We start from the raw sequence: 20,545 nt of genomic DNA on the forward strand, positions 1-20,545 counted from the left end.
AGAGCAATTATATGTTAGTGAGTTTAGTCATTCACTCCATAAAAAAAAAGTCATTGAGGGCCTGTTTCAATTCATAAGACAGTCTGTCCGTCAGTGCAGCTGCTTCTATGACACACATTCAGCCATCCCACAATACGCAGGAGGAGAAGTCATTACAATCTGACAGGTTCCCTAGGAAACAGCTTCCCACTCCACTGCTAGCTGTGGGGGCTTTTTTTTTTAGCTTTAACTCTTCTTTTCTTATATAAAAGAAATAAATATTGTGTCCATCATCTTTTATTGTGTTGTAAGTCTCACAACATAAATATACCATATAACATTTAGAGGAGACAGGAAGAGAGACATAGAGAGAGAAACTAAGGCAGGGAGAAAAAGATTGTCCATGCTTCTAAAGCATGCAGGCCATATCCAAAATGATTTAAATCACATTTCTCTTGAGCATTCATCTCCATTCAGTGAACTCTCGGTTGGTTGACTTCCAATTTAGAATGATTCAACACACAAATGAAGGATGGCAAGTGTAGCTTTGGATTTACACCACATGAAAGGACGTGAGGAGATTGAAGAGAGGGGCAGGAGATAGCCTTGGATGGCTCATTAGGTTGACATCACAAGTGTGAATATGACAAGTTTTTGTATATTTACAGAATAAAGCCTACATTAAGGCTTGCTTGCTGTGCTGCTTATTAACACTTAATTCCATAGTTATTTAGTATTAGCATAATGTACAACAATGCTGTTTTTTCAGTGTACAGGTCTGATGGTCTCCTGAGGCATTTAAATTGTTCTCAGTTTCTATTAGTGGACTAATGTCTTTCTTCAAAAAACACGTCATAACACCAGCAGCCTGCACTGACATGCAGAATGATTAATGTAAGACACTGTTGGTTTTCTCTGCTATTCAGCATAATAAGGAGCCATCAGAAATCACCCGATCAGCAAGGTTCAGAAAGTTTTTCCTGGTATTTCAGCATAATGCCAGTTGACTAATGAGCTATGTCTGTTGCTCCACAAAGCTCATACTGGCCCAAGCTTTGATCAGTGAACTGTGAGCTGGATGCCCTCTATGTGGTGGATCTTTCTTCTTCATCCATGCAAGAAATGTTAAGCACAGAAGCCCTGCAGACCAACTTCAGTAACGACGACAAAAATAAATATTAACTTGAATCAAATCCAACTGCAGTCTCAGAAACTGGTGTGCCACAAAAACCCACATTTAAGGGCAGACACTGTGATGACAAGATGATCTTTCACTTTTATTGCACAAATCAGAGACATTTGATGCCTTATTAGAATTCATGGGGTTCTCAGAAGGACCGTCTTAGTCAACTGACAAAGAAGGGAACATAATGAACATTTAGCATTGGCGGAAAGGTACATCCATGCTACTGCATAAATTTGCTTCTGCTGCCTCAGTGTACTTTCAGAAGCAAACTGTGACACAGGAGCGTGTGTCAAATGTGTTTTGAGAATATTAAAAAATGTAAGAGAGATTTGATATAGAGCTTTTAATGCATAGGCCATTCACAGAGATAGGAGAAAACAAACAAACACACAAAGAGGGAGAGAGAGAGAGAGAGAGAGAGAGAGAGAGAGAGAGAGAGAGAGAGAAAAGGAGAGGATTAATCTCCCTGAGGATGAACATCCATATCCAAACATCTGGAATGAGGCACCAACAACCAGAGGAGAGGAGGAGGTCCCAGGACGGTCGATGGTCCAACACAGAGAAAAGTTGAAAGAGAGGACAAGAATGAGAAAATAAGGAGAGAGAGGAGGAAGAGAGAGCGAGATAGGCACACAGCTGTGCCTGTGGAACATAAAGATGGTTAGAAAGATGCAGTCATTTTCCGAAAGTTTGTATTCTCGTCCGCAGGACAACCATGGACTATCAGTGCTAGCCATAAAAGACAACTCCAAGAACTAAAACCTCAAAAAAAAAATTTGTTACCTTAGAATGAGTGGTTTAACGCTATGGGTCGCCTTCCATGGATGCTGCCATGTTTCTACAGTAGCCCAGAAGGGACAAATCCATTTACATCTAGATAGGGCTGTTTGCATTTTTCACAGACATTGTAGTTTTTCCCTCGCGCTTGGGACGGAAGGGTGAAGTGAGTAAGTGCAATCTGCAATCTCACCACTAGATGACACTAAATCCTGCACACTGGTTCTTTACATTTGGATTCATAGACCTCAGTCAGATTGTCTGATGTCAGCAGGGAGTATCTTCCAGAAGAAGGGAGCACGATAAGACAAGGCCCTGCAGCAAGCTGTTCTTTTTACCTCTGGGGACAGACAGGAGCCCTGTTTTCTGAGAGCACAGAGCCTAGAATGGAACATCGTCGTCAGCATCTAATCGCCTTAAACCTTATGTTATTAAGATGAAGATGAAGGGGCAAGGTAAAACTGCGTTCACAACCATTTGAAGACTTTTGGTACTAAAAACAAAACAGTATAATAATCAAGTTTGGGATAGATGAAACTTAATTAACGTATGTGCATCAGCCAAGGACAGAAAAGAGCTAATTTTAGCTATGTTGCATAGGTGAAAAATACTGTCTTGATGATTACTGTAATGTGTTGATAAAAAAGAGGTTAGAATCAAACTTAACTGTCAAATTTAAGTTTCGGTCGTTTGGCGTGTGTGTGGTGGGGTGTGTGTGTGTGTGTGTGTGTGTGGGGTGGGGGGGGAGCAGTCGTACCAGTTGGGTCAAGGGGCCTAATTATCAGGAACCAGGAAGACAGTGTTTGTTGTTCAGGGTATATGAGAGTGAGATATTTAAAACACAAGTTTTATAATATTATAATTTTATTATATTAATTATATTGACATGTATTAACTTTTTTTTGCTATTCTAAAAGTTTGAGTCTTTCAAGAGAACCTGAGGAGGCAATTAAGTGAACTTTAACATTCTGTGACCCTGTCACTGCAGAGGTGTGCTTTATGCAGTGAACCATGTTACATTTCACTTGTCATGGAGATGTGTCATGTAAGATGTAAGGATAAGAACAGAATTATTCACCAAGAAAAAAATGCATAGATAAATGTGTTTCCAATATTTTACTGTTACATGCAACTTCCTGCAACTGGTACCAGTATTATTATAAACAAATGAGAGATAGAGACAATGGGAGTAAAAACTTAGTTTCTATTTCTAGTTGATTATACCTCTGCTTTAAAATGAACAAACTCAAATCAACAATGCATCCACAATTATTCAGTGTTTCATCAAAATTCCCATGATTTCCTTGGATTTCATCAGATATTAAAGGTTGTGAAATGCTAAAACCTAATTATTTTCCTTGGGCAGACATTCAGCATTTGAAGTGTCTTGTCAACCAAGGCTTGGGACACCATGGGGGCTGAGCTTGGTAGAAGAGGATTTCTCCAAGTAAAATCCCATAATACCATAAGTCCACTCTGGGATAGGGCCTGGGCAGCCTGGCCTTGCTTTCCTCCCACAGACCTGTTTTATAACGCCTGAGAGTAATCTGTGGGTCATCCGCATCTCAGTCTCACACTTCTCACCGACAATGTCATCTGTGTGTTCCACAGAATGAGAAAGATCACAGTGTTAAGATGCTTTTATGTGAAAGCAGACAACGGCTGTACAAAGAGTGAATTGCATGTATCTACGATAAGAACCCCACCCATGTATCATAGACCTATAAACCAATATGAGAGGTATGCACTAAAAGGACCTGCCTGTGCTCATACATTATGCATATGTTTTATTAAAGATTTGGTGTACTTAATAAATCTCGTAAGACAACAGGTACTAGCATAAGATGTATTATTTTGGTTTGAGGTTCACATGGCTTGTATTTTACCTCCTACACTAGCTCTTCTATACAAAATGTCTTCTACAATAGTGTCTTTGCTGCATGTATCACTTAATTCATTCAATTCTATCTTCATGAACAGATAATGTTTGTGAGATTTTTAGTGTCCCCTATTAATTTGTCTTCATTCAGGCACTCACAGGTGGGAATCACTACTTGTGCTGCTCTCAGCAGCTGTAATTGGTAATGAATGACCCCCCTCCATAGACTTACTGTGGGCTTTTAGCCACAATGGCTGCTGGGACTCCTTGTCCACTGATTGTGAATGACTATTGTGACTATTAGTTTGGGATGAAAAGAAGTAAAGCACAGTAGTACTGTATTATATTCAGTTTATGAGAAGTGTGTGTATACAGTGCCTCTATATTGTACATCAGAGGTACAGTAAAGCTAGTAGTAGATAGGACGGTGGGTGGCACAGCAAATAAATTACAGCATCAATTGTCAGCTGCCTCAAGAACCGTCTTTTGTGGCTGACATTCCCATTCATTTACAGCTCCTTTCACAGAATTCCTTTGTCTGAATTACTGCAGGGCTCAGCCCATTTCTCGTCCTCTCACCCTCCTTCACTTCTCAACCACCTTCTCACTCATTTTTTCTACTCTGACAGGTTATCCGGTTCTCTGTCTATCCCTCTTCTCACCCTCTTCTTCTCCATCGTTTCTCTTTGCCGCTTTCTTGAAGATGAGATGATAGTGCTGGTAATTAGCTCGTGAGAGGTGTGAGAGGCTCTATGTGGGCTGAAGGAACAAGAGTGCGTGCTTGACAATGGACCAAAGATAATGAAGAGATTCAGGGTGAGAGCCCTGGGAGTCCTCTGAACTCACGGGAGCTGGTGTGGAGATGAGTGACCTGTTGAAGAGAGGAGAGGAGGAGAGGAAAGGATTAAGGACATCCTTTAAAAAGAAACCAATTACCTGCCAGTACTCGTCCACAGTCTGAAATGTCCCTACACACATACAGTATACACACACACACACACACACACACACACACACTGTTCCTCCTCATTTGCCAAGTAATCAAACAGCTTTCAACCACAGTACGCTCAGACAAGTCACACTTGCTCTTGTTTTGTTCCATTTGTTCCATTTGGCTGTCAAAGCTTGTGACTGTCCAGTCACAATTTTGTGAAATTCACTGTGAAAGCTCATCTACTAAACAGAGAAATATGTTGAAGGGAATGACCCTGAAAAGATTCAGTTTTGTAGATAAAGACCTTTAGCACTGAAGACAAACTCAGTCATTGGGAGAGATGGTAGAAGAGATATAATAGAGGACATTTCTTGTGGTTCTTTCTTGAGGTCTATTTTAGACTCTTCTACTATGCAGATCCAAGATATGAATTTTATCCAATCACAAGTAATCATGCATGAGTCCGCCTGATGTAAGACTATTTGTGCACATTAGAGTCATTTTTATGCAAATTACAGGAAAGAAAAACACATTGTCTTACTTCTAGCAGTATCTGGCCATGCAGATGATTTTGGTTTTATTTGATCAGGATTTGAAATATGTTTTATTCTGCCACAACCCCAATACAATGGATGTGATTGGGAAAAATTCAACAGTATATCTTTTCCCAGAATCAGTGTTCTTTCCAGTGCTTTGTATCAATGAAATGGTTCAAATACACAACACAGTATCATTGCTACATGTAGTGTGCCCTACATGTAGCCAGGTGTTAAGTGGGTAAAGGTTTGGTTGGTGGATGTGTGTGTAGCACATTTCATTCATTTTGTATCAAATACCTGCAAATAATGTTTGCTTTTTTACTTTAATTGTAACCTTAACCAGGTGTTTTATTCCCCTAAACCCCCACATTATAAACCAAGTTGATTATTATTGAAATAAAGATTATTTTCCATAAACATAAGTTTTTATTAACTGTAACCATACCATAGTTGCCATAAGCAGACATTGTAGAAGGCAAGAATAAAAAATAACAAAACACACACATCACATTGAACACTTTCTTGGGTTTTGCAGAATTGTATAGTATCAACATTCTTGTCTGGTGGTAAGAACAGTGTACACAGTGTGTTTTCTGTGCTATCCAGAGAGATGGAGATGCAGTGTCTGGGAAAATATGAGGCTGTTGTTCCATAAGAGATCTCTTTTCACAGTGTTGAATGCTTTGGAAGAGTCGACAAAGGCCATAAACAGGTCCTGATGTTGCTCTTGGCACTTTTCCTGAAGCTGCCGGGCTGTAAAGATCATGTCAATCATGCTCCTTTTCTACCTAAATCTACACTGTGATTCATCATTGACTCTGTGATGTTGCTACCTTATCCAGGACTTTACCAGCACAGATAGGACTGATACGCTCCTACTATTGGCAGATTTGGTTCATAGGCACTGTGTGGTATAATGTTTCTTTGCCAGGGGCATATGGAGGGTCATTATTCTTACACTAATGCCACTCACTAAATCACTTTATGATGGCTAGTCCTACTCTGTGGAGATGTCCCCTGGGGGGACACCTGTCCAGAGGAAGGTGTAACCCATCTAAATAGGGCTGCTCAGTCACACAGGGGTTGCTGTAAGCAGAGAGTAGCAAGCAGAGAGCACTACTACTGCACTCCTGCACAAGATGCTTCACACACACCTCGTGTCTTACACATACAGAAACATGTCCCCTGCGGATTTTACTTATTTCGTCATTCATGTGCTGATATTTTGTCCTCTTACATAAAGAAATACAAAAATACACATACACATACAGATAAAACAGGAACACACTCGCAAGGATAAAATGGGAAAAGCCAGGCAACAGCAACTGTTTCAATAAATCTCTACTGTACCTGCAAGTCTCCACCTGAGCAGAAAGGGCTAATGTGTTGAATTCATTATCATTTGGCTTTGATGTCTAATTAGACTCCTAAATTGGTGTCCACTTACAAAACATTCTAATAAATTATAGATACTGTATAATTAATGAAATGCATATGTCTTTTTCTCTCTGTTACCAGGGAAACTTTGAGTAGATCAAAGGATCAGTAACTGTCTTTCACAATTTATGAGGTTTATTTCAAAGAATACTTTCAGTAGCATCAGGTGGGTGATTAATGACTCACTGCTACAGATGATGTCTCTACTCTACTAAATGTTCACATAAAGCAGAGGAAATTAGAGTTGGGTAGTAACAATATTCTTTATCGACAGCATAGAAAATGTTTTTAGTTGGATAAATGTAATTTGATTTTGCTTGATTGGAACATCTCAAAGCATCTAAACTAAATTCAACACCAAAAACAAATAGGACCAAGGAAGAGTACAGCATATGATTGTTTTTCATCCCTGTAACACACAGACCCACAAGCCACTTAGAATTTTACCCCTTGGTCGGTTAATTTGGCCGTAATACTGGTTATGAATACATGGGATGAATATCTTTCACCACTACACTGTCTCCTTCAACATTCACCACTGAGGCTATGACCTCTCAAACCAGTGTCATGAAAGAGCTTCAACTCTGTCTTCTACTTTTCTACACACACTCTATTTTTTGACCACACATACACACACACAAAAAGAGGACCATGACTGAAGGCCATCAGAACAGAGACTGAACTTTTTCAGAGACACATTGCCAGCAGGCAAAAGGCTCAAACAATGTGCACACACACATGCACATGCACGCACACACACACACACACACACACACACACACACACACACACACACACACACACACACACACACACACACACACACACACACACACACACACACACACACATACACACAGACAGACACACAACTTCAAATAAAAAGCAGTATTAAAAAAGCGACCCATGTACTGAGGCTGAGTCCTTGCTGCAGCGGCCCAGGGTTTGAATCCGAGCTGTGGCCCTTTGCCGCATGTCATCCCCTCTCTAGTGTATTTTAAATTTTATAGAACTTAGTTTTTTAGTTTTTTTAAGTGTATTAAATTCAACATACTTAGAGTGGTAATTCAGTGTACTTATGGGAAGTATCATTTTTGGAAATCAATTGTTAGTATACTTTTTGAAAGTGTACTATGATCTCACTTTATTAGAAGTGTTACTTCTGTACACTTCAGTACAGTACACTCTAAAATAAGTGTATTTTTAGTGGCATGTCAGAGTACTTTCATAAAATATGTTTTATAGTGGCAATTTAGTGTACTTTTAGTAAGTACACTTATTTGTAATAAAGAGTTAGTATAATTTTTGAAAGTGTACACTGATTTCACTTAATCAGTAGTGTGATCTTAGTACACTGTAAACAAAGTGCACTACAAAGTGCACTACAATATACTGTGTACTTTTATTAGCATATCAAAGTGCTTTCAGAAAATATGCTAAAATGCAAATGCTCTTCGTGGAAATGTCTTAATTTACTGTAGCCTACTAATGGAACGTGTATTTACATTGTTATGCTGATTTCTGAAAGGGTAATATGATAAAATGCTGCAGTGTGGACTAAGTAAGTATATTTTGTTTAAATAATATTTTGTCATTAGGCTCCACATCTTATTGAGGTAGTACATACAAGTCTACACTGTTACCATCATGTATTAATGCACAAACACTTGATTGACAGAAGGGTCACTTTATGTAACAGGTAAAGAACAGTAATTCTTTGTACAGATATTGTATTTACATGTCAGTTCAATAGGTATCAGAATTTCGGGACTTATTGGCAGTACTCAGCTTACAGCAATTTCCTTGATGCCCAGCCACATTAGTCTCGTTCAATGTTGTTTGGTAGAGGAATAACATATACCTTCTCCCTGGATTCAACCATGACACATTTGCGTGCCAATGACTCTGGATGGATGGCATACACTATATTGCACTCAGACACTTCATACACAAAGCTTGATGCAATATTAAGCGTTGTGTCTCTGCACAGCTTCCTTCCAGACTTAACAAGCTCCTTGACCAAAACCATCACCATCACCATTCACAGAAGTCATCATCACCTATTTCTCCACTGTCTTTTAGCCTCCTATACTCCCCTCCACATTGCACATCTCAAATTAAACCTGGAGTTGATGTATGTGTTTGGATTTTGATGTTGGGATTTTCCAGAATCTCTTTAATTTGCAAAGATAAACTGATCACCAAAAAATATGAACCCTTTTCTAGATTAGCATCCACATCAAATCTGCCTCACACAGAACATACTGTGTCAAACCACAATCTTTTGTTCCAATATAATTTGAACACTGATGGCAGTAGAAATGGGGCACATACTCACCATATTGGCCATAGGATTTATGGAAGAGATAAGAGGTTGCTGGTATCAGTGCAGGGAAAAGTTCATGGAAAATCTGTAAAAGATGGTCCAGAGCAATCCCGGTCAGGTTATGCCTCAGGACGTAGGCCATTAGAAGGAGCAAACTTTGACCTTTGGTAATTGGTGCTCCAGGGTACAAAAAGGTAATCTCCACAATTTCCATCCTACAAAATGACACATTGAGATTAATAAAACATTCAGTACAATGGACAAAACATTCTCAACAGTACATATTCAAGTTGTCATAGTTTCTAATCATTTAAAAATGCCCTATATGAATGACACAGTACACATTAACTTTGCTCTACTACCCGAGCAAAATCTAAGACATGATTAAATATTATAATTATTTGTATGTTATTTGCTAAATATGATTAAACATGAAATGTCCTTGTATGCATTAGTTTGGGAACCCCTGGAATCGAGCACCATTTTTTGGATCTTTCCTTGGTTGGGTATTAGTCTCTGTGCTCTGATGGGTTTTGATAAGTTGTCATCACTGAATCACTGAACTTCAATTTACAGATATTTTAGGGATTCCTTGTGTGTACAGTTAGTTTTGGGGCGTCCAACACAGTATTTCATTATGTTTTTTTGGGTTCAAACATCAGACCATAGTAAAATGCTACGTCTAGTTATCACTATGATCAAGATTTGCTAGAATCTTGTGCCTTGATGCACTCTTTGGGCATGGTTTTATGTCACCCAGAGATCTCAATTCAGCTTTCTTGTAGCCTGTTAAGCAAAATGTGCCTGACATGATAATAAAGTCTATGTTATTCTATTCTATTCTATTCTATGGCAGAGGAATGAAATTTGTTTTTCTGATAATGCGTGCATCAAGTCATCATAGCAAATTACTCCTGTAAGAGAAGGCTAATCTCACAAAGATGCTGGCCTGTGAGTAATTGTTATCTTACCTGTGACGGATTTGGGTTGGGTCGCTCAGCCCCTGGTCCTTGCATGGTCTGGTGCTCTCCTACACAGTAAAAAATAACCGTTAAATTTACATAAAAACTATGTAAAATCCCTACAGAAAAGTATTGTAAACCCCAAAACATATATTTTTTGTTTAAATCACAGTGAACTTTTGTAAACTATTAAACAGAATGTTTTTGTTATATTTACAACAACAACACGTGATTATAATCAAATTTATTTGTGAAAACTACAAATATTGGTAATAAAAACTGAGAAACACTGTAATACTCATAACAAAACAATTTTGTTAATTTGACATGCAAATATTGTAAAACCTATAGTTTTAGTCAGTTGTTTTGAAAAATACAAAAAAAATATGGAAGTCACTTTAAGTTTTTGCTTTACTTTTAACATGATTGATGAAACAATGCAAATTGAGGTAAAAAAAAAGAAAAAAAACAAAACAAAAATCATTGTGAACCTGAGAGGTTTTCTATAGGCCTATTCATATAGGCTACAATTATAATAACATTTGTTTGGAAGATTTTTTGTTTCCCTCCTCACCTTACAGCCCAGAGCCATGCCCCTTCTCTCATCATTCATTTTCCCACTCAGTTCAATCACCTCCAATTAGCCCATGTCAATTACTCAATCACAACCCTTGAGAATAAAAACCTTTTTGAACTTTGTAACTTGTACTGGACACCCTGTGTTCTCACCGACACCCTCATTGGTCTCAAGCCAGCCCCTAGCCCTCCTAAAAACCCTCCTCTTGTTTTTATAATTTAGGCTGTTTGTAGCTTATTGTAGAGTGTAGGCTAAAAGAAATTAAAACCATTGATATATGTAAAGTAGACCTAATACTCTGTTCAGTCCTAATCCTTGTATGCCTTGGGTTTCTTTTAGTCTTTAAAATTTAATGTAATACTTAGCTTACTGGTTTATATTGATAAAATAATATTAATAATTTGAGCATTGTGTCATTACCACAGGCTAAACAACCGAGTCTGCCTAATTTTGAATTTCAAAGTGCGCAGCTGAAGCTCGTCTCTGATTGGATACTGATGTGAGGGCGGGAGTAGCTCCTCGTTCACGGCTGCGGCTGACGGACCACTTTGTCATTTTAAGTTTTTAGGACAAATCTACGATTTTAACACAAGTTTTGTGGAGGGTCTGCTGCTGTTCAGTGGGAGAAGCAGGAGCTCCTCGTTCACGGCGGCGGGCCTACGGCTGACGTCATTAACAAGCGAGCTAGCTTGCTGGAGAGAACACAGGAGTTTTTTTCAGGACAAATCTATAATTTTAACACAAGTTTTGTGGAGGGTCTGCTGCTGTTCAATCGGAAAATTCAATGTTTGCACGGTTAGCTTCACATTTACTTTTTTCGAGATCAAAAGAAAATGTGTGCTGAAACCACATGGTGTAACCTAGCACCAGTTCATATTTAATACCAGTTATAACTTAGCTGAAAAGCACAGGCAAATGCTTGAAATCCTAAAAATGATCACCTGCGTCTTTTGTAAAAAGAAATTGGATACATTAAGAGGCTATGTACTGCATTGCAGAGTGCATAGGAATGAGCCCCGTTGTCTTTTCAAATGTGTTGGCGCCAACTGTAGTCAAACATTTAACACTTACTCAGCTTTCAAGGGCCATTTTTATCGTGTGCACAATGCACCTGCATCGCATGCTGCTATAGCTGTTGCTGCAGATTTAAAATGTGCAGTCTCATTATGTGCCCTCCATTTTCACACGGTTTAAGAGCTTGTGATACTGACCGTTTTTATACTGTATCCTTGTTTTAGAGCTGCCAGGACTGGTGTCTTCACTCAAAACAGTCCTATACAAAATGGCAGATTCACCTTTGTCTTCCATGAATTCCAGCCAAAGCGACTCACCACGCACTGGCAGTGACACTGGCAGTGAAGACATGGTATGACTGAAGGACCTTAAACCGATCCCTCATTAGCATTGTGCAGGCCCTCCAGGATTTTGCGATCTTGCATGTTCACCAATTCATGCAAATTCAGGGATTTTTCTGCATTTGCGGGTTGTAATATTCAATAAATACGAAATCATACACTGCAGAAACGGCTTATCTAACCAAGTGTTATTCATTTTCAAAAGTGAAAAAAAATTCTAGTTATGTATCTAGGATATGTATGTATTTAGTTAGGTATTGTTTTCAGTATAAAAGACTAACCTAGGGCTTTATTGTAAAATCATTTGACTTAATTTAAAATGAGTTTGAGTATCATTACGCAAACAAGCAAATTTGGCTGCCAGAAATAAGAAAAATTCTTAATAGATTAAGTCAAAATGATCTTACGAGAAAGGGCTAGGTAAGTCTCTTTATAGTAAAAACAATACCAACTAGCTTTTTATTATCTGCTGTGTAGAATTTCTGCTATTTTTGCAAAATCTTTGTTATGATTGGGTGCAATAAGCATACCAAAAAAAATCTTACAAGATCCTGGAATTACTAATTGTGTTAAAACACGAGACACGTGCCAACCTGCCCTATAGAGAAGTGTTTGTAATGTACCTTTTGTCTTAATCTGCTTGTGTGTTTTCACAGATGTCATTGGGAAACTCATCAGTGCAAGTCCCAAAATGTCTCTATCAGAGGCTGAGTGGGAGGAGGATGTCCCTCTTCACACAGGAACTGGCCACATTGCTGTTTGGAAGGGAAACTTTGGCCAAGGCAACCCTCACAAGGAAAGGGAAAAAAGGCGAGCTGAAGGAGCAGCTTGAGCCAGAAAAAACCAACGCAATTATAGGTACAGTAGTGTCATAATTATGAATACACATCCATTGTCACACATCAAGATGAACAGTGACTGCAGAGCTCCATTACCAGCTCAAACTTCAATATACTATATATTATAGCTTTGTTACTTTCAACATCTGTAACTGGAATATGAATGAAACATAAATGAAGTGTTTTACTTTTAAGAAGAGTTTTGGTCATTTTTTAGATTCAGTAATAAGTGTGGTTTTATATAAATAACATGTTATTTCACAGAGGTTTTATGAAGATTTTAAAACCTGGTTCGTGTAACATCTATCAATATGAAAATGTTAAACCTGTATTAATGACTGTAAGCAACACAATACATTACTGTCTCACATTCAAACTTTATTATGTTGGAAGATAAATTACATCATAATATATAAAATAAAACGTAAAACATAATTGCAGCTTTTACAAATATCTGAAGGTTAACTTTGGTAATAATAGTTTCAAGTTAAAATATCAGACTATGAAATATGGATACAGTACAGTTTACAGTTGTACTTACTGAGGAGTTTTTAAACCACATAAACAAGTTACTTTATTAGATGAGTGATTCCTTCAGTTATATCAACATGTTGTACAGGATAAAGTATTCCAGGCAGGTTTCTGCCTCATTATGGTAAGTTTCCATGGTCTCAGTAAACTAATGTGTATAAAGAATATAGCAGATGGGAGGTTACAGTAATCATCATACTATTACTCTGATTACTTTGGTACATTTACTGGGTGTTTCTTCACTAGAAACAACTGCTTGACTAATGTTATTAATATTATGTAATATATAATATGTTTAACTTCACTGGGCTGTGTAGACTGTTGGTCACTGCTCACTTCTGTACCTGTGAAGACAAGCATAAAACACAGTGTTGGTTCTCATAATTAAGGTATAAACACTAACATTGTGTGATAGATAGAGGTTAATATATATATAAGTAATATAGCAGTATTTACCTGAGGAAAACGTCACAGAAAGCTGTGATCCTGATTGTTGATGTTGTTCCTTTCTCCGTGATTTCAGGTTCCCGCTCTAACATGTCCGGTGGTGAAGTTTTTGGTTTAGAAGCAGTTATTGAATTAATATTGACAGTAGAAATGCAGCTAAACTCAGTAACAGTGAAGAGCTACCTGCCGGCAACAAAGGGGAGGGGCCGGAGCGTCATCCTCGTGAACTGCGTCATAATGCCGACCAATCAGAGCAGACTGGGCTCTTTCGGAGGGGGGCTTTAAAGAGACAGGAGCTAAAACCGATCGTTTCAGACAGAGGCTGAAAAGAGGTGCTCAGCTATAGGCAGTATGAGGAAAACTTATCTGTTTTTTGAACATTAAAACATCTAAACCTATTGTAGGAGGGCCACAAAATACAATTATGAACCTGAAAAAAGGGGCATAATATGACTCCCTTAAGCATGTTTTTCGCTAGCCAATGTCTACAGGTCCAGGAAATGGTCAAAACAAACGTGCTGCTTAGCCAAAAAGGAGCTCCATGCATCTGCACTCGATTGCTCTTACTGAACACCTTGACTCGTCTGTGACCTTAAAAGTGTAATCTAGTGGTTTGAAATTGAATTGAGAGAACTGAATTTGAATTGAGAGAACTGAATTTGAAAGTACAAAAAAAGTTGAATTTTTAGTGAGGCTCAAATTCAGTTTCAAACTAATAAATTCAAATTCAAAATATGCTATTCAGATTCAGTTTTTCAATACAGTTATTGAAGTTTAACAATACAAATTCAAATTATGCAATTCAAATTCAGTTTTTGATTGCAATTATTCAAGTTGAGCAATTCTGATTCAGTTTCTACTGACACAAAAATCAGCCTATAGAAATGCACTTGAAATGTATTGAAATATAATACACTTGTAGTATAATAGCAACATTTATGCTTAAGTATAACAAAATTGGGATAAAAGTACAGAAAGAAAACACTATAATAACATTGCACTTAAAGTACGTGTCTATGATGTTCAGGTTGTTATTGAACTTCACTTTAAATACATTATCATTGTCATAGTGGGACACTTTAAAAGCACTAAATATAGTAAGGAAGTGTATTTGTAGATCACTTGAAATATTAAAGAGGCATACTAAATTAACATAGTGTATAGTAATAATAATTATGATAACAGTATGTACAAAATGTAATTAAAAACAACTGTAAGTTGAGCTGCAATGCCTTTTCATTAGAATGGTGATATAATGTAATTGTACTGTAAGTGTGCTTAATCACTCATGAATCTTGATTTTCATTAGTGTAATTTAGTGCACTTGAAGTTTGAAAAAAGTTGTTCCATTTTAGCATACTATTTACACTTGAAGTGTAGTAAAATAGGTTTTAAGTTGAACTTAATACATAATTGAATACACTTAACTACACTTGGATTTGACGAAAAAAGTACAAACTACGTGTGGATTTTTGAGACTCATCTGACGTCACAAATGCATTTTTTCTACAAGGGGGTCTTCTGCAGCCAATCAGATGTCTCACTCCTTTACAGCCAATCACATGCCTCCCCACGAAGGGTTTTTAACTGACGTCATTACAGCGCACAACGGATCTAGAATGATATGGATCTAGATCAAAAGGAAACATGGCTTCTGGAAGCGGCAACCGCGACAATTTAAGTGTAAGTGAAACATAACGTTTTGTTTTCTCAATCTTTTACATAAGTCATGTTACAGAATTGTGAATGAATGTTTTTTCCTAATTTGTGACGCCAGCTCGGGTTGTTGGAATTATTTTTTTAGGCCGGTTAAGTAGGGTGGCTATTTGCTTCACATCAAAAAGGAGGACACTTTGCATACACAGGGACACGCAAGCAGATGTTTGTTTGGTATGATCCTGTTTTAAATTTTAATATGTTTTTGTCCTTTGTAGTGCAGGGAGAGCTCCTGAGGTCATTCTTTGATACTGTTGTGGCATCAGCCATTTTCTTTGGAGTGGTCTGCTGGAGCAGCCGACAGGAAGAGACTCGACAAACTGATTAAGAAGGCCAGCTCTGTCCTGGGTTGCCCCCTCGACTCAGTGCAGGTGGTGGGAGAGAGAAGGATAATAGCAAAACTATCATGGACAATGTCTCCCAGCCCATGCAGGACACCATCCCCCCCCCCATCTCGGCATCAATTATAATATATGTCATATTTATATATAATAACAATGTGCAATAATTACTGTGCAATACCATTCCATATTCACTGTGCAATCTATTGCCCATGTGCAACTGCTGCTGCTGCTGCTATTTGTGTTACCTGTTGTTTGTGGATTCTTACTGTTTTTTCTTTTATAGTGTTTTTATTTTTTATTTACTATTTTCATACTCTTACTGTTTTTTTATACTGTTTTTCTCTATTCACTTTGCTGCTGTAATATTGGAGTTTCCCCATTGTGGGACAAATAAAGGAATATCTTATCTTATCTTTTCCACCAGATTACATAAAGGTGCATACACATACCACATAGCTAATAATAAATATACAAGATACAGCTCATGACAACGTGCCCTTCCAATTCAGATTACATAGGTCTAATATAAAAAACATAAAAAAATATAAATTTGAGATTTTAAAAATTATTTCTGAAAATCTCTCTCAAAATACTTTTTTAACTCTCAAATATATATTGTTTTGCTATCAGTGTGAAAACATTTTCTCTCAAAACAAGTCTCTCAAGTCTTTGCTCTCGATGCAATTTCTTGCTCTCCTGTCAGGATTTTGCTCTCACTTTGAAAATAATGTAATGGGCGGGGCCACGTTCCTATTGGCCAGTCGGGTGAGCATTGTTTTGGGAGTCGAACTGAATCATTACACCATTGTCCATTCACCGGCATCGCTGCCTTAGTTGAGCACGGAGACTCCAATGTTTGGGAAAGATGATGACACACACAACTCCATGGGTAGCTAGCTGAGAAAGTTGGTAATCAAAATCATTCCCATCATAGGAACGACTGTGTAGTCCTAACTGGTTAGAGAGTAACAGATCAGAGGTATTAAAGGATGTTTAACTGGTTAGAGAGTAACAGATCAGAGGTATTAAAGGATGTTTAACAGGTTAGAGAGTAACAGATCAGAGGTATTAAAGGATGTTTAACAGGTTAGAGATAACAGATCAGAGGTATTAAAGATGTTTAACGGTTAGAGAGTAACAGATCAGAGGTATTAAAGGATGTTTAACAGGTTAGAGAGTAACAGATCAGAGGTATTAAAGGATGTTTAACTGGTTAGAGAGAACAGATCAGAGGTATTAAAGGATGTTTAACTGTTAGAGGTAACAGATCAGAGGTATTAAAGGATGTTTAACTGGTAAAAAAAATAATATAATTAACGGTTAGAGAGTAACAGATCAGAGGTATTAAAGGATGTTTAACTGGTTAGAGAGTAACAGATCAGAGTATTAAAGGATGTTTAACTGGTTAGAGAGTAACAGATCAGAGGTATTAAAGGATGTTTAACAGGTTAGAGAGTAACAGATCAGAGGTATTAAAGGATGTTTAACTGGTTAGAGAGTAACAGATCAGAGGTATTAAAGGATGTTTAACTGGTTAGTAATGTGGAGTTCAGCTCAGCTAATATCACTGAAGATTAAACATTAAATAGGCTATCCTAAATGGAAGCTAGTTTGCCATTACTGATGTGTTTGTCAGATTGTTATGGACAAAGAATAGATAGAAACTAGCTCACTACTCACTATATAAGGAGTGAAACTATCTTAATCAACATATTCATTATTCATTTGATTTAAAAAGAGTATAAACCAGGTGAGTTTGCAAGTTTACCTAGCATGATGCCTAATTAGCGATTAGCTTTACTAGCGATTAGCATGCTAATAATATAATACACATTCATGAATATGAGCGCTATTCTTTGTCCATGACAATCTGACAAACACATCAGTAAAGGCAAACTAGCTTCCATTTAGGATAGCCTATTTAATGTTTAATGTTCAGTGATGTTAGCTGAGCTGAACTCCACGTAAGGCTGCGCCTGCAGCCGGACTGTCCGGCCTAAAGCCAGACGAAGGGCGTACGTACCAAAATATAATAATAATAACATGATATCGATAAATCGAAACGATAAGAGTTGTATGCTTTACTAAGTAATATGCTGTAAGTAAGTTAACAGTAGTGAAAATGAAATGGCTGATCTAGATCCATATCATTCTAGATCCGTTGTGCGCTGTAATGACGTTAAAAACCCTTCGTGGGGAGGCACTTGTGTGATTGGCTGTAAACTGATTGGCATTTGTGGATCGGAGCAGAGAGTCCAAAACCACACACAAATAGTTATAATAAAATGGAAAAAAATGCGTTTTAAAATTTATATATCAATGTAACAACTTCCAGATATGTATTTGATGAAAATTGCAAATACCTGACGATTGGTACATTTGTGAATTTTTATTGCACATATTTAAAACAAGAAATATTTGTGTGCGCATCACAAATATGTTTACAAATCTTATTTTTATATGTGATTTTTTTTTTACTTATATATGGATCAAAGCATATTTGTGTGTGCATTGAAAATGCATTTGTGTATCGAGTCATATATATATATATACAACTCCCCAAATACATTTGTGAGTCCTTTTTCGTGCATTTAGCCATTTCTGTGGGCATTTATCCATTATGAGACTGTTCTGGCTCCATACTATCCTGTCTGTCTTCAGCCGTCACTATCATAAAGGCAATAAAAGCCCCAAAAAATACTTAAAGAAAAAAAAAAGCTCTAAAAGTAACAAAATACGCCTACAACTACCCTTAATGCTCACTAATTACCATAGCATATCTTGTTGAATGCATACAAAAACTTAATCACAGCACTTCCTGGGTTCCTGTTATCACGATCAGGTTGCCAGGCAACTAAATTCACTGCAAATTTTGTTACCATTTTTTTAGCCAGACTAGCTGTTTTCCCCTGTCTCCAGTCTATATGCTAAGCTAAGCTAATTGGCTGCTGACTGTACCTTCATATTTACAGACATGAGCATGGTTTCGATCTTCTGACTCTCAGCAAGAAAGCAAATGAGCGCATTTCCCAAAATTCCAAACTATTCTTGTAAATGAAAAAACATGACACGACATGGCATGACATAAAGCAGTGCCACACAACACATGAGATGAGATGACATGCAATGATTTGACATGATGCTATGACACAAAAAGCATGAATAAAATAAAGATTTAATAAAGTATCATTATTAAAATCTTGAAGTAAACTCTGCTTTATATCATGTTGTTCAAAGCACTGTATGCAAGGTAATCATTCATCCCAAAAAATTATAAAAAAAATAAAACTACGTACAACTCATGTAAATGTTCTGGCACTCCCAAAGTTTTATCAGTGTGCACCACATGCAATGCAATTACATTTTCAGTGCAGTATAATCTTTTGAGGTAAAATTCCCTCAAGAGAGTATCATTATGTCCATGATGAGAGGCAATCATGCTCAACAAAAGCAATGCTGGAGACTGTTTTATTAAGCCTTCTGTCTGCCTACATATACAGTAGCATCAACTACTGCCCACCAAAACCCACACACACTCCCTGCTGCACACTGCCCACTCACTACAAAACAACAGGATAGAGATAGTGAGCGTTCAGGACACAGCAGGCAAAGACAAGAGAAATTGTTATAGCTACTTAGACAGAAACACTACTATAATTCCTTTATACTGACATAAACTTAGGATTCATTTCATTATTTTGTGCATCTGATTTGTTTAAATATCACATAGTGACTTAATTTGTGTAACCCCCACAAGTCTACAGTACTCTAATGGGATTCTTTCATGCACTGCACTGAAACTTTCTTTACTAGATGCTCATTAAATAGCCAGTTTTGGACAGAGCATCTCTCATGAAACATGTTATATTTCAACAACTGATTTCTTGATGCAGAAAGAGAATGATTAATATGTTTGAACGTGGATGCCTTCCCATCGACAGGCCTTCTATAACAGCCTCCTGCGTCTGCAAACATTTATCAGAATATTTGGAGAGGATTATATTTGGTCACCTGTCTTTGGGGGCGTTTTTCACATTATAATGTTATAAGTTATATTGCTATAATGTGCCGTTATAACAATATAAGCTATCACATTATAATGTGAAATGTTTTATAGCATGGTCTGGGTGAATACTCGATTCTGATTGGCTGCTGGGTTAAACTGTCTGCTTACCATTCTAAATGAATGCGCTGAGAGGAATTGAATGAAAACAAAATCTGTATCTCATAAATACGTCTCACTACACTGAGTGTAGTCCTGAAGTGGCTAGCATAACGTTAGCTCTCTGTCTCGTAACTGAGTCAAAGTGCTCTATGAATGGAGGGAACTAGAAGTATGTCCCGTTGCCAAGTCGTATCTATGGTTCTGTTTTAGTTTTTATACACTTCTGTACTCTTTTACCTCACAGTTAATGACAAATGCTGACCATAATTGATTTATACATATGCTTTTGTCCAGTAAGCAACACCTGCAGCAAAGATCATTTAAGCAGAAATGCAAAACAAAATTTAAAGCAGTGATGAAATATAACAGGAGTGAGACGGCTGCTCAGCAGTTTCAGGTGCTAGGATTTGAAATATGTTGCTGTCCCCTTCAGGAAAAATAGACTGGTGATGGCACCAAAGGATTCCTTTGCTCTCTAGTCCCTTCCCATGACTTTTATCTACTAGTTTCCTGTCAGGTTTAATGTCAAACTGTGTTTCATTTCATGTGATG

The 20,545-nt window shown here is 37.4% G+C and overlaps 1 long non-coding RNA gene across 1 annotated transcript; it reads left to right on the forward strand.

The window, feature by feature from the left end:
• The first annotated feature begins 16,785 nt into the window (after window positions 1-16,785).
• LOC127366408 (uncharacterized) lies at window positions 16,786-17,453 on the forward strand. The gene is made up of 3 exons (XR_007885309.1): window positions 16,786-16,893; window positions 16,977-17,040; window positions 17,276-17,453. It is a non-coding gene; the product is annotated as an uncharacterized LOC127366408 (long non-coding RNA).
• The last annotated feature ends 3,092 nt before the right edge of the window (window positions 17,454-20,545 follow it).

Source organism: Dicentrarchus labrax, unplaced genomic scaffold (genome assembly GCF_905237075.1).
Source record: "Dicentrarchus labrax unplaced genomic scaffold, dlabrax2021, whole genome shotgun sequence".
Classification (NCBI taxonomy): Eukaryota; Metazoa; Chordata; class Actinopteri; family Moronidae; genus Dicentrarchus; species Dicentrarchus labrax.